This window comes from Oryctolagus cuniculus, chromosome 4, assembly GCF_051225735.1.
Source record: "Oryctolagus cuniculus isolate XC-2025 breed Fujian yellow rabbit chromosome 4, ASM5122573v1, whole genome shotgun sequence".
NCBI classification, from domain to species: domain Eukaryota; kingdom Metazoa; phylum Chordata; class Mammalia; order Lagomorpha; family Leporidae; genus Oryctolagus; species Oryctolagus cuniculus.
This window is the reverse complement of record NC_142870.1, coordinates 44,712,505-44,727,998: the sequence shown is the minus strand read 5'-3', so window position 1 is coordinate 44,727,998 and position 15,494 is coordinate 44,712,505. Positions and strand designations below refer to the sequence as shown.

At 37.8% G+C, this 15,494-nt stretch overlaps 1 pseudogene; it reads left to right on the top strand.

The window, feature by feature from the left end:
* Nucleotides 1–2,105: 2,105 nt before the first annotated feature.
* Nucleotides 2,106–15,494, top strand: part of LOC149126959 (small ribosomal subunit protein eS1 pseudogene) — a 78,764-nt pseudogene continuing 65,375 nt past the window's right edge.

The window sequence follows — 15,494 nt, the reverse complement described above, 5'->3', positions numbered from 1 at the left end:
CAGACTCATAGTCATATGAATAAAAGAATAAATCAAATTTTGAGACAAATTAATATTAAAAATTTTCTTATAAGTGTGCTGCTGCTGCTGTTTTGTTCCATGACATGTTTTTTCAGTTAATGAATTGGCAGAATTAGTTATGATCTAGAGTGCCAATGTTTACATTTCATATTATGTGAGATGTTATATATAAAAAAAAAACTAGACAGGATTCTCAAACTATAGTGACTATAAGTGTCATTTGGGGATGTTAAAAGGAAGATTTCACTGTCCTGTACCAGAACTGGTGACATAGACATTATAAAAGAAACACTGCTAATAAACACTCCAGAGGATTCTGATGCATGTGATCATTGGAAAATTGTTCTTAAATGCTGGGACAAGCATATGCTTAGAAGACATAACAGGATTCTTCACTAGAGTAGAAATAGCATCATGAGCACCAAAATAAGCATTTGCATCTTATTTAGCAATAAGAACTAATATCCAGAGGACTAATATCATGTATTAAAAACTCTCCATGTGTTTCTATATGAATACATGAACATACACATATAGCACATTGTTAAGGTTTTTTTTAAAGATATTTATTTATTTGAAAGAGTTACACAGAGAGAGAAGGAGAGGCAGAGAGAGAGAGAGAGAGAGAAAGAGAGAGAGGTCTTCCATCTTCTAGTTCACTCCCCACTTGGCCACAATGGCTGGACCTGTGCCAAACCGAAGCCAGGTGCCAGGAGCCTCCTCCGGGTCTCCCATGCGGATGCAGGGGCCCAAGGACTTAGGCCATCTACTACTGCTTTCCCAGGCCATAGTAGAGAGCTGTACTAGAAGTGGAGCAGTGAGGATACGAACTGGCACCCATATGGGATGCGAGCACTGCAGGTGGCAGCTTTTCCAGCTACGCCACAGTGCAGGCCCATTAGGTTCTTAAAATCAACTTACTATAACTGTTTCTATTTTTGTTTATATTATCAATATGTAGGCACTCAGCACATTTCATATTCCCTCTTGGTGTCTTTATTCTGAATTTACTATGATAGGTAGATAAACATTGTATGATGAGTCATTGGTGCCTGATTTAGGAAATTCTTAAATTTCAAAATATGTCCATTTCTACAAAACCGTGCAAAACAAATCTTAGAACAAGAAATGATCCAATTAAATTCCAGCAACATCTGTATTGAGGCAGTATTTACATGCTACAAGTGCATAGACATTTTCTTTTAGTTACAGATTTGAGGTTTATTGTTGTTGTTTGTTTTCTGCCCTCATGTCTTCTCTATTTTCTTTTCATTCTGGCTTTCAGCCAGCAGGAAGCATGCACTTGTGGTGATGTGACTTACTCCTGACTCTTACTGTGACTGTAGATTTTGTAATCTAAGTCAATTTCACTCACAGCAGGGGCAGTGGTAAAATATTTCAGTTCAGAACAGCAAATTGGTTAAACTCTTCCATTTTGGGTGTCCAAGGGCTATCCATGGGTGACTGACTTCCAAAAATCCAAACAAAAAACTTCTAGTCTCAACATGACAAATATATACTTGATCAACTCAGCTGTAATATAGTAATACTTATAATTTGCAGACTCAAATATTTTTTCTTGCTTACCTCACCACTTTCATTATTACTTATACTCCAAGCAGTGTTCTATAAAAAGGCAACTTATCATTCTCAAGGAAGTTAACACATAGCACATTATAATAGATAGGACATCATATTATAGAAATTTTAAATTTGAGGTTGCAAGCAACAATTAGGTAGGCAAATCAAGCGTAAGCTATGCCATGTCTAAATGAACCTGAGAAGCAATCTTGTGGTCAATTTCTGAATAAAAATAACTTTTATTTCAACTAACTTCTTCCTCTGACATTTTTAGAAGTAAATATTCTCTAGTATGATTTATGAATTTTATGAATATCTTTAAGTCAAACTCTAATTTGGGGGAAAATTGCTTGGATTAGAATAGACATATGTTAGTTTTTGGGATACCCTGTTTGAATGTCCTCTAAGCCTGAGAAATTCCCCCATAAAAGATGACAGTTGTGTGCCCAAGTTTTCTGATTTGCAGTTCTGGGCAGAACACAGGAGCCTGTGTGAGGTCCTCCATGCCCAGCACTTGGCCAGATTTGGAATTAGAGTGTAGTGATGGGCAGGAAGACGGGCACGTGGAGCTTCAGGGGAAGCAGAGGTTGCGGTAAAACTGGAGTTTCTGTTACAGTAGTGGTGGCAGCAGTAGTGGAGACCCAACTCAGCCGTTAGAGCTTCACAATTCAGTGATCATGAACAACAGCAGCAGTTGCTGGCATCTTGCTGTTGATAGATTTGAGGTCCAGTTCCAAGCTTTGAAACCCTCAAACTGCTCTGCAGCTCTCTGTCACATGTTTGGAAATTTATTTATTTATTTATTTCAAAAGGCAGGGTGTCAGAGGGGTTGGGGAGAGATAGAGACAAAGAGATAGAGATAGAGATAGAGATAGAGATAGAGATAGAGATGAACGAAAGAAAGAAAGAAAGAAAGAAAGAAAGAAAGAAAGAAAGAAAGAAAGGAAAGAAGGAAGGAAGGAAGGAAGAGAGAGAGAGATATCTTCCATCTGCTATTCACTCTCAAATGTCTGTAATAGCCACAACTGGGTCAGGTGAAACTAGGAGCCAGGAACTCCATCAAGTCTCCAACATGTCTGGTAGGAGCCTAAGAATCTGGGCCATAATCCACTGCCTTTCCAGGCACATTACCAGGAAGCTGAATTGGAAGTGGAGCAGCTGAGACCTAAACTCCTGTATGTGATGCACCAGTTGCTTTACCTGCTGTGCTATAACACTAGCCCATATCTGTGATTTTTTAAAACATGCAACATTCTTTTAATAAATTCCCTTTCTGCTTATAACACTCAGAATGGTTTATCTGCCTTCAAGTAAGAACTTTTTCCAATAGATTGGGTAGATCAAAAAGTTAGTGATTAAAAAGAAACAAATGAATAGGAATAGTGATAGTGATTTGGCCTTGAAGGGAGTTTAATGACTCAGTCATAGGATCATTGCAAACTCTGGAGGTGTGAGGCATTAGATGGTATGAAGAACTTCTACCTTCATTCAGGAGATGTTTTATATGGGCAGAAAATAAGATGATTAAATCAACAGAGTATTTACAATAGGCATAAGTTTGGGGATTCCTTAAACACAAACTGCTAAATACACAAATGATTGTAATAAAATTTTTAAATATTTATTTATTTATTGGAAAGGAAGAGTTACAGAGAGGCAGAGGCAAAGGCAGAAAGAGAATGGTTCACTCCCTAAATGGCTGCCATGATGGGAGCTGTGCCAATCTGAAGCCAGGGGCCAGAAGCTTCCTCCAGGTCTCCAACACATATGCAGGGGCCCCAGGACTTGGACCATCTTCCACTGCCTTCCCAGGCCATAGCAGAGAGCTGGATCAGAAGTGGAGCAGCAGGGACTTGAACCCGCAGCCATATGGGATGCTGGCAATGCAGGTGGTGGATTTACCCACTATGCCATAGCACCGACCTTGGTAACTGAGTTTTTAAGAGTTTCTACAAAGTCAATTACAAAAGAATACACTATCATGAAAGTAAATTCTTTTTTTAAGTTTTATTTATTTATTTGAAAGGCAGAGTTGGAGAGAGGCAGAGGCAGAGAAAGAGAGAGAAGTCTTCCATCTGCTGATTCACTCCCCAGATGGCCGCAACCCCCAGAGCTGTGCCGATCTGAAGCCAGGAGCTTCTTCCAGGTCTCCCACGAGGATGCAGGGATTCAAGGACTTGACCCATCTTCCACTGCTTTCCCAGGCCATAGCAGAGAGCTGGATCGGAAGTGGAGCAGCAGGGACTCAAACCAGCGCTCATATAGGATGCTGGCACTATGGGCAGCTGCTTTGCCCACTAAGCCACAGTGCCGGCCCCAGTAAATTCTTAGTGAACAGAAGGAAAAAGGTGAGGTTTCATAGAACTGAACTTTGAAATTTATTTATAGTTGATTTATATAGAATTTGGTGTGTTCTTTGAATGTGCCATGGAGTTTAATAGTCTCCTGAAATCTACAACTGAGTCATAATCTCATGAGGCAAACTCTGTATATTAAAATGTTGAGTAAAATTACATTATTGTCACGTTAAAGTATACTTTTATGGTTTTAAGTGGAGTCTTTGGAAACAGAAAGTATTTTTAATTCATTTGAATTATGATTGAATTTCAAGCCCAGTAAAATTAATTGATTACAGAGAGAAAAGAATTGTTTGATTTGCATTACTTAATTTGTGATATTTGTGATAGTAAAAATGTAATGTTTTCTGGTGCATCCAAACCATACTCAAATCTTCCAAGAATACATAATTCAATGAGCTTACAAACCAGAAGGGAATATCATTATTCAAAATGGATTTTTTTAAAAAAAATTATTTATTTGAGAGAAAGAGAGAGAGAGAGAGAGATCGATCTTTCATCACTGGTTCACTCCCTAAATGGCCTCAACAGCCAGAACTGGGCCAGACTGAAGCCAGGAGCTTCTTCTGGGTCTCCCATGTGGGTGTAGGGGTCCAATGACTCAGGCCATCTTCCACTGCTTTCCCAAGTACACCAGCAGAGAGCTGGATTGGAAGTGGAGCAGCGAGGGGGGCCTAGGAAAGCTCACATGGAGGGGCTGGCGCTGCGGGCGGCAGCTTCATATGCTACCACAGTGCTGGACTCGGAATGCATAATTTTTTTAATACGCACTCTGAATTTGGAGAATAAAATGATTTATATTTATAAGCCAAAGTATTAATTATCAGTCTAAAGACAAAATTTCCTTTCACATAAGAATGCAACATGTTGATTCCAAAAGGAGTAAACATATTTTTGGCTACTTACAAGATTTATTTTCCTTTCTCTGAAGGGAGGAGAGAACTCCCACTTTGACTACAACCTTGTCTAAATATGATCAGAGTTGGTGAACTCAGGGGGCTTCCATAGCCTTGGCAGCTCATGACAAGAGCCTAGGGTGATTACTGAGGCCATAAACAAGAGTGTCAACTTGTTAAGTCAACAACAGGAGTCACTGAGCACTTACTCCTCATGTAGGATCTTTGTCCTTAGTGTGCTGTACATTGAGATTTAATGCTATAACTAGTACTCAAACTGTATTTTTCACTTTATGTTTCTGTGTGGGAGCAAACTGTTGAAATCTTTACTTAACATATGCTCAACTGATCTTCTGTATATAAAGAGAATCAAAAATGAATCTTGATGTGAATGGAAGGGGGGAGGTAGTGGGAAAGGGGAGGGTTGCGGGTGGGAGGGACGTTATCGGGGGGGAAGCTATTGTAATCTATTAGCTGTACTTTGGAAATTTATATTCATTAAATAAAAGTTAAAAAAAAAGAAAAAAAATTCTGGGTCAGAGTCTTTTCTGGCTCTGTATTTGAAATAGATACAATCCAAAGAGATCATTCCATCCTATATCCTCCCTATCCAGTTCTTATTTTCTTCCCTCTGTAACTCTCAAACCAGGACTTAGCAGTATGGTTAATTGTTCGACCATCATAATCAGCATAAAGGTGATTACTTTGTTGCTGAAAAACAGTATGTGCTGAACGAAGGCGTCAGAAGAGAGAATTCCCTCCAGTACGCACCGGAAAGAGAAGTAAACTTTTCAGCAAGGACTTCAAATCAATTGACTTATTTTTCCTGAAAAATTCCCATGAAATAAAAGCAATAATTGTTCTAATATATATGAGTATATAGGATGTCTAGGAAGGAAAATATGTGATTTCCTTACACAAAAACTTTTTTCCACTTACAGTGTAGTTAGGCAAAACACATGAATATTGAGATCAATTTACAGAGTTTGGTATTATTCTCTGGTCTGCTTATAATTTTCTGTAAGAAAGGTGACAATATATAGCTAAGACATATGTAGGTCTATAGGAATTAGTATTTAAAATTTCAGTTTGTGAGCATACTTGTGAAAATTTTCTTAAGATGTGTTATTAACTAAGAATTATAATGCCTAAAAGATAACTTTTTTAAATAAGTGTGTTATTTTCCTTATGGGAGTTGAATTAGTGAATGCATTTGTTCTCAGCTATCTCTAAATGAAGAAATTCTTATAATATTTTACAAGGTTACAACCATTTGAATACATAGTCTTGAATACATGGTTTCTGATTCACATAAAATAAGTCAGGAGGATGTAGAAAATATACTGATGGTTGTTCTTTTCATGCACATGCTACTGAATATTAATAAACAATGTTTGATCTGTAGGTCAAAAACTTTTTTTTTCATTTCCAGAGCTTTCTAGAGCTGTCTTTTTCATTTGGAAAAAGGAACAGTATATGGAAAATATTTAGCTGTTTGGGAAAAACAAATGCCACAGCCGCATAATACATCAGCTACCACACAAGTGTCATACAGACACTGAAGTGGTTAGCACAACAACACAGCTTAATTTCATTTGTTTATTTTATGCGCATAAATATTTTCCACATGAATAATGGCAAAGTATCTTTGGATTCAAGCAGAAACTTTCAGACATAGTTTCTTTTTTCTTCAGAGATTTTTCACATGTAAGATTTACTTAGAAGTTTCTGCTGAAACATGAAAGTTAAGAGGAAGCCTATGATATCATTTGCTCAGGTAAAATATTTTATCACAATCCACAACACTGCATCTACAATATTATCTTCTAGGAATATTATTTTTTAAAGATGTTTGAACTGGAATGTACCAGGATAACAAATATAGGAGTTTCAGAATTCTAATGTTTGGGAAAGTTACAGAAGACTGGGAGTTCTCAATGAGCTTCTTCTCTCTGCAAATGCTTAGAAAAGTATCATTGCCCTTTTGTTGAAAAGATAACCCACTATCAACATCTGTGTTGAGGTGTTTCTGGGATGTTTCCCTCCAAAAAGCTGATCCCCATCCCCCATCTTTTTCTCAAACATCAACACCCAGCCCTTCTTTTTCAGAGATATTTGGTGATTTCCTGTGAGTTGGATTTTAATACTCTTAAGATCAAGCTCACAAATCTGGTCTCATTAGAGTCATACTTTAATAAACTAAAATTCAGGTAAGGTTAAGCATCTAAAATTTTTCAGTGGTTTTTGGATAAACTTGTTAAGTTTTATTGAATTTGTGGCTCAGGTTTAAAGGTAAAGAATTATCCATTTCTTAACAAAATAGACATATACTACATATACATGTTTTGTTTCATGTTGATTTTATGTCAGATGTTCCTATATTTCAAATAATATCTTAATTGTAATATCACTGGGATCTGAAGTTTATGGAGAATATTTTCTACTCATTTAATAATTTTCCTATAAGAAAGTAATTCTTGATAGATTATACACAGTACTAAAGGAAAAAGCAAAGGTAAGGCTGTTTTAAAAATTGATAGGAGGCTGGCACCATGGCTCACTAGGCTAATCCTCCGCCTGCTGCGCCGGCACTGCTGGTTCTAGTCTCGATCGGGGCGCCGGATTCTGTCCCGGTTGCTCCTCTTCCAGTCCAGCTCTCTGCTGTGGCCCGGGAGTGCAGTGGAGGATGGCCCAGGTCCTTGGGCCCTGCACCCGCATGGGAGACCAAGAGGAAGCACCTGATTCCTGGCTTCTGATTGGTGCAGCGCGCCTGCCGTAGCGGCCATTTGGGTGGGAAACCAACAGAAGGAAGACCTTTCTCTCTGTCTCTCTCTCTCTCACTGCCTAACTCTGCCTGTCAAAAAAAAAAAAAAAATTGATAAGAGAAAATTAGTGAAGAGGTGGTGTAGAAAAACTCCCCAACATCAAGACATGTGATAAAGGTGGCATTACCAAAAAAAAAAAAAAAGCTGAATGCGGGTTGTATCATCAAGACTTTATTAAGTGTAGTCCCTATTGTCCCTATGCAAGAAAACTTTATATAAATGTGTTTAACTTTGGTTTTCCACATGTAACTAAATATCAAAACAAGATCAAAAGATCATTTCTTATGAAAACTTGCCTGCTGGACTTTTAAGTACATAACTTATAGACATGAATGAATTTATAATATATAAAATGAAAAATGTAAATAGTGTATGCTCATCTCAGTTCCTACAGAGTTTTGTGAATAAATTTCCATTAATCTAGTGGCAAATGCACTGTAAAATTGTATAATTCATGCCCTTTCTGGGTGAGTTTAATAAGAAAGATTCTTCTATTTCTCATTTTCTTTACTCTTTCTGCTCCAATTGCACTTCCGTAGAAGTCCAAAATGTTTATATACACACACACACACACACACACACATAAGCAGGCATATTTGAATATGCATATTGTCAGCATCTGTCAATCCAGTAAACTCATCACAGGATAGTCATTACTTCATTACTTTGAAGGAAAAACTGAGTTCATTGCAGTGAAACTAAATTTAGGAACTATTCCAATGTTAAAGAAATGTCAAATCAGAAATTTGGTTCTTGTTTCATTGATATGACCAGGATATCATTGGAAAATAATCGTTTGTATCATTTTACTTTTCTGAAAGTCTATAAAATGTTGTGAATGTATTTCTAAATATATTTGTGCATATATTATTTTAAAAGGATATATTTTAAATTTTAAAAACTCGAGGTAAAATATTATACTCAAAAACAGCTCAGTATTAAAATTGATTTTCCTCATCCATCTACAAGGTTCATTTTTTCCCTAAGTAGGTGCATCTGTTTACAACATAATACAAACAGCTATTAAATCTGCAACACTGAAGATAAAAATCTTTGGAGAAATGGCAACATCAGTTATAAAGAGATACTTTGTAGAAGTCATAGCAAATCATAGTCTACAGTTTTAGTCTGTGTGGAATGTTCTTGGGTATTCTCCAGAGATCTCCATCACTTGTGATGGTGACACGCCTTCTAGTACACAAACTCTTTTTCCTGCTAGCTTAGCTGGAACAGCACTCTTCTCACAGTGGCTGAAGGCTTCTCACAGTGGCAGAGATGTCTTCTCTGGAGTCATAGCCTCGGGCAAAAGGCTAAAGACAAGGGAAAGAATTCCTTCCTGCAAAGAGCACAGGGACCCATCTGGCTTTATCCCGAAGATGTCATCCTTATTTATCTATCTATCTATTTATTTATTGTGAAACACACACACACAAACAAATTTTTCACCTGCTGATTTCACTCTTCAAATGCTTGCAATGGCCTGGGCTGGGTTAGGCCAAGGCCAGGAGCCTGGCGCTCAATCCAGGTATCCCATGTGGGTGTCAGAGACCCAACTACTTGGATTATCACCTATTGGCTCACAAGGTCCATAAAGCAGGAACCTAGAACTGAGAATGGAGTTGCAACTTAAAGCTGAGAACTCTGATATGGGAGGTGAGCACTCCAGCCAGTTTTAACGGCTACTCCAAAGATCTGTTTTACATGGTTTTACATCCCTATCCACCCATCAATCACTCTTCCCATGGAGTCAAAGCATAATGGATGGATGTATCAAAAGGGTCACTGGCTTAAGATCTGTGAGTTTAAGTCTTTAATAAACCCCAATGCGAGCCCAGGAATGGATTTCATAATGTGCATGTGCAGACTAAAAAAGGCATCTTTTTGCACCAGAAACTCAAACATAATCAACGGCCTTCCTGAGTAATTAAGAGTCTTCAAAAACCATGAATAAGGGTAGCGAAGGCCTCACCTAGAAAGGAGTTTCAGATTTTTAGAGGAACTGTTTGTTGTAGAATTTACAGTGCAGCCTCACCAGATTTCTGCTGAGGTAGATCTCATTTATGAGGAACAGACTTGTGAGTTACTAAATAATAGATTTTAACAAATTTTTTAATGTATACATGTCACCTCAAAAATTAAAATAGACTCAATAAATGTTATCAAAAGTTTTAAAAGAGCATTTCGGTGTCTTTATGTAGACTGCATTGTGATTGAAGTGTTGTCTAAATAGTTTGTGTGTGATGTCTGGACTATCCAGGCATTATAGGATGTTAAGTAAAGATGTACAGTTTTCTTGGGAAGATGAACACAAAATGCAAGTAGGCCAAATATGAAAGCAAAGTATTTTCCGATGGTTAACTGAGTGACATTTGTTATTTTAACAATGTTCAGAACTAGAGGTTTACAGGAAGTATAGAAGTGTGGTAATTTATAGTTATGAACCATTCATTTTTATTTTTAATATAGCCTAAATTGGACTATTTAAGGGGAAATCCATCAGACTCATTTTCTTTTATTCTGCAAAATGTTGTAGGCTGGATTATAGATTGATAGAATTTATTGGTTGATATTGTGAGGATATCTAGGCAAATTTAAAAGATCTCATCCAATAAAATACATTCATTGGCTGAAGATTTAACTGTAGGTAATTTATTGCATTTCCAATCTTAGATGTAAAGTTAGTTTTTTTTTTCTTTTCTTTCATATTGTGAGTGTATGGTAAACTTTGAATTTCAACCTAAGCATTTTTATTTTGCAGAACTAAATATAGGCCATTATCACAACTTTTTTTCTGTATTCTCTATTATTACTTTTTTAAAAATTTATTTGGGTAAATTCCAAGGAGTGGGATGGCTGGGTTGAATGGTAGGGTTATATTCAGGTTTCTGAGGAATCTCCAGACTGACTTCCATAGTGGCTTAACCAGTTTGCATTCCCACCAACAGTGGGTTAGTGTCCCTTTTTCCCCACATCCTCGCCAGCATCTATTGTTGGTAGATTTCTGAATGTGAGCCATTCTCACCGGGGTGAGGTGAAACCTCATTGTGGTTTTGATTTGCATTTCCCTGACTGCTAGTAATCTTGAACATTTTTTCATGTGTCTCTTGGCCATTTGGATTTCCTCTTTTGAAAAATGTCTATTGAGGTCCTTGGCCCATCTCTTAAGTGGGTTGTTTGTTTTGATCTTGTGGAGTTTCTTGATTTCTTTGTAGATTCTGGTGATCAACCCTTTATCAGTTGCATAGTTTGCAAATATATTTTCCCATTCTGTTGGTTGTCTCTTCACTTTCCTGACTGTTTCTTTTGTCGTACAGAAACTTCTCAATTTGATGCAATCCCAAATGTTAATTTTGGCTTTGATTGCCTGTGCTTCTGGGGTGTTTTCCAAGAAGTCATTGCCGGTACCTATATCTTGCAGTATTTTTCCAATGCTCTCCAATAATTTGATGGTGTCAGGTCGTAGATTTAAGTCTTTAATCCATGTTGAGTGGATTTTTGTGTAAGGTGAAAGGTAGGGGTCTTGCTTCATGATTCTGCGTGTGGAAATCCAATTTTCCCAGCATCATTTATTGAATAGACTGTCCTTACTCCAGGGATTGGTTTTGGACCCTTGATCAAATATGAGTTGGCTGTAGATGTTTGGATTGATTTCCGGTGTTTCAATTCTGTTCCATTGGTCTATCCATCTGTTTCTGTACCAGTACCATGCTGTTTTGATTACAACTGCCCTGTAGTATGTCCTGAAATCTGGTATTGTGATGCCTCCAGCTTCGTTTTTGTTGTACAAGATTGCTTTAGCTATTCGAGGTCTCCTGTGTCTCCATATAAATTTCAGCATCATTTTTTCTAGATCTGAGAAGAATGTCTTTGGTATCTTGATTGGTATTGCACTGAATCTATAAATTGCTTTTGGGAGAATGGACATTTTGATGATATTGATTCTTCCAATCCATGAGCATGGAAGATTTTTCCATTTCTTGGTATCCTCCTCTATTTCTTTCTTTAAGGTTTTGTAATTTTTTTCATAGAGATCTTTAACGTCCTTGGTTAAGTTTATTCCAAGGTATTTGATTGTTTTTGTAGCTATTGTGAATGGAAAGCATTATGTTGAGTGAAATAAGCCAATCCCAAAGGGACAAATACCACTTGTTCTCCTTGATAGGTGACAACTAACTGAGCACCAAAAAGGAAACCTGTTAAACTGAAATGAACACTATGAGAAACGGTGACTTGATCAGCCCTCACCCTGACTGTTGATGAGCAGCTTAATATGTTATCCCTCTTAGTATTTTGTTTGTTCTACTTAATACTTTTGGTTGAATACTGTAATCAATACACAATTCTTCTTAAGTGCTGAAACTTAACTGAAAAGTGATCACTGTTAAATATAAGTGTGGGAATAAGAGAGGGAAGAGATGTGCAATTCGGGACATGCTCAAGCTGACTTACCTCAAACAGTAGAGTTAGAAACATACCAGGGGATTCGAATTCAATCCCATCGAGGTGGCATGTACCAATGCCATCTCACTAGTCCCAGTGATCAATTTCTGTTCACAATTGATCGTAATGATAGGACTAAGAACCAAAGGGATCACATAAACAAGAATAGTGTCTGCAAATACTAGCTGATAGAATCAAAAAGGGAGAGAATGATCCAACATGGGAAGTGAGATACACAGCAGACCCATAGAATGGCAAATGTCCTAAACAGCACTCAGGCCTCATAATCAGCCCTTAAGGCATGCGGATCCGGCTGAAATGCCCATGAGAGTATTTCAAGCATGGAAAGCCAAGACACTCGGGCAAAAAAAAAGACCTAAATGAAAGATCTCCGTGAGTGAGATCCCAGTGGAAAGAATGGGTCATCAAAGAAGGAGGTACCTTTCTCTGAAGGGAGGAGAGAACTTCCACTTTGACATGGCCTTGTCTAAAAATGATCAGAGTTGGTGAACTCAGGGGGCTTCCATAGCCTTGGCAGCTCATGACAAGAGCCTAGGGTGATTACTGAGGCCATAAACAAGAGTGTCAATTTGTTAAGTCAACAACAGGAGTCACTGTGCACTTACTCCTCATGTAGGATCTTTGTCCTTAATGTGCTGTACATTGAGATTTAATGCTATAACTAGTACTCAAACAGTATTTTTCACTTTATGTTTCTGAGTAGGAGCAAACTGTTGAAATCTTTACTTAATGTATGCTAAACTGATCTTCTGTATATAAAGAGAATTGAAAATGAATCTTGATGTGAAAGGAAGGGGAGAGGGAGTGGATAAGGGGAGGGTTGCGGGTTGGAGGGACGTTATGGGGGGGAGCCATTGTAATCCATATTCTGTACTTTAGAAATTTATATTCATTAAATAAAAGTTAAAAAAAAGAAAAAAATTTATTTGTTTATTTGAAAGGCAATTACAGAGAGAGGAAGAAACAGACAGAGCTGAATTGGAAGCAGAGTGCCAGGGACTCGAACATGAGCCCATATGAATTGCTGGCATTGCAAGTGGTGGTTTAACCCAATGTGCAACAATGCCTGCTCATATGTTTGCAGTAATTCATTCTTTTAAAAAAGTTTCAGAGGTAGAGAAACAGAGTCTGAGACAAATAGATACATAGACAGGAGAATAGCTGGCAATGGTTGGTTCAATCCCCAAATGCCTACAATTCCCAGGACTAGGCCAGATTGAAGCTGGGATCCAGGAATTAATTCAGATCTCACATGGGAGTGGCAGGGACCCAACTAAATAAATCATCATTGCTGCCTCCCAGGGTCCAAATTGACAGAATATAGTAATGAGGAGAAGACCCAGAACTTAAACCCAGATAATTCAGTACTTACTGCATTATGTGGCCACTTAACACAGTATCTTAACCACTGGCCAAACATACAACCCATGTTTACAATAATTATGAATGTACTTTTGTGTTTAAGAATATTTAGAGGAATAATTTTTTCTTATCTTGAGAATCAGATTAGAATATTGTACTAGAAGGAGAACAGTAAAGCCAACAGAAGCACATTTGATCTTGTAGATCTACATATTTAGAGTCTGAGTGCCACATCATGGTGATCACCTAAGGGATCCACTGATATCTTATACACAGTAGTCTAGAAATATGGGAATCAATGTCTGGCTATGATACATGATAATGGCCTTAGTCTCTCTAATCTTAGCCTCTATCCCCTTTTATGTTCCCAATCCTACCTACAATCAGGCTCTTTGCAGATTTTTCAGACTCATGAGATCCAGTTATGTGGTTAAATTAAAGAAGGTGAAATCCTAGCATATGAAGCATTAAGAAGCATAGCCCAAAGCATATGCACATTAGCTATTAGCTGCACCTGTTCAAGCCCACTGAGCTGTGTACTGGACCTGGTTAGTAACTCAAGAGGGAGAGAAAGAAGATACATCACATTTGTGATTATTGCCATGGTATTCTGCTTGCAGTGACAATGGTTTTATTAGGAAAACAAGTATTCTCTGCTGTACTTTAGGCAGGGGCTGCCCTCGAGTTTAAATATTTGTTTAAATTTATTTTGAAAGACATAGTTACATAGAGAGGAGAGGGAAGAGAGAGAGAAAGAGAGAGAGAGAGAGCTTCCATCTACTGGTCCAATCCCTAAATGGCCTTAACAGCCAGGGCTGGGCCAGTCATAAGCCAGGAGCCAGGAGCTTCTATCAGATTTCCCATGTGAGTGCAGGGGCCCAAGAACTTGAGCCATCTTCTGCGTCTTTCCACAGGTGCATTGGCATGGAGCTGGATCAGAAGGGGAGCAGCCTGGACACGAGCTAACTACCATATGGGATGATGGTGTTGCAGTCAGAGATTTAACCTGCTATGCCACATCGCTGGCCCCTGCAAGAAACATTTCCATTTTCCAAGTAACTGTTTTATTGATAAATAAATAATATACAACAAACAATTCTCTTAGTGAAGAAAATAATCCATTGATGTTAGTATATTAGCACTATGCTTACAGTTGTGCAACCATCATCACAATCAAAATTAGAACCTTTTTATTATCTCTAGATGAGACCTCATAACCATTGTTATACATCCTTTCTTCCAGCTATCTCTCAGCCTCAGGAAATGACTCTATATCTCTCTATATTAGCTATAACAGAATTGTGAAACATGGCTTTTTTATCTTTTTACTTTATGTAATGCTTTTTAAGTTCCATTTATATAGTTAGGTATGTCAGTATATCCTTTATGTTGTCAAATAATATTATATTGTATGAACATAGAATATTTATTTGCTCATTTTGATTAATTGATGGACATTTGGGTTTTGTACTTTTCACATGATAGGTAATAATGAACATTTCTGTAAAAGCTTTTAAGTGGAGGCCAGCTTCTGTGACATAGCTGGTAAAGCTACCACCTGCAGTGCCGACATTCCAAATGGGCACCCGTTATGTCTTGGCTGCTGTACTTCCAATCCAGCTCTCTGCTATGGCCTGAAAAAGCAGTGGAAGATGGCCTAAGTCTTGGGCCTCTGTATCCACATAGGAGACCTGGAAAACGCTCCTGGTTTCACATCGGCACAGCTCCAGCTGTTGCGGCCAATTGGGGAGTGAATTAGCAGATGGGAGACCTATCTCTCTTTCTCTACCTCTGCCTCTCTGTAACTTTGCCTTTTAATTAAATAAATAAATCTTTTTTAACTTTTATTTTGTAAATATAAATTTCCAAAGTACAGTTTATGGATTACAATGGCTTCCCCCCTCCCATAATTTCCCTCCCACATGCACCCCTCCCATCTCCCGCTCCCTCTCCCATTCCATTCACATCAAGATTCATTTTCAATTATTTTT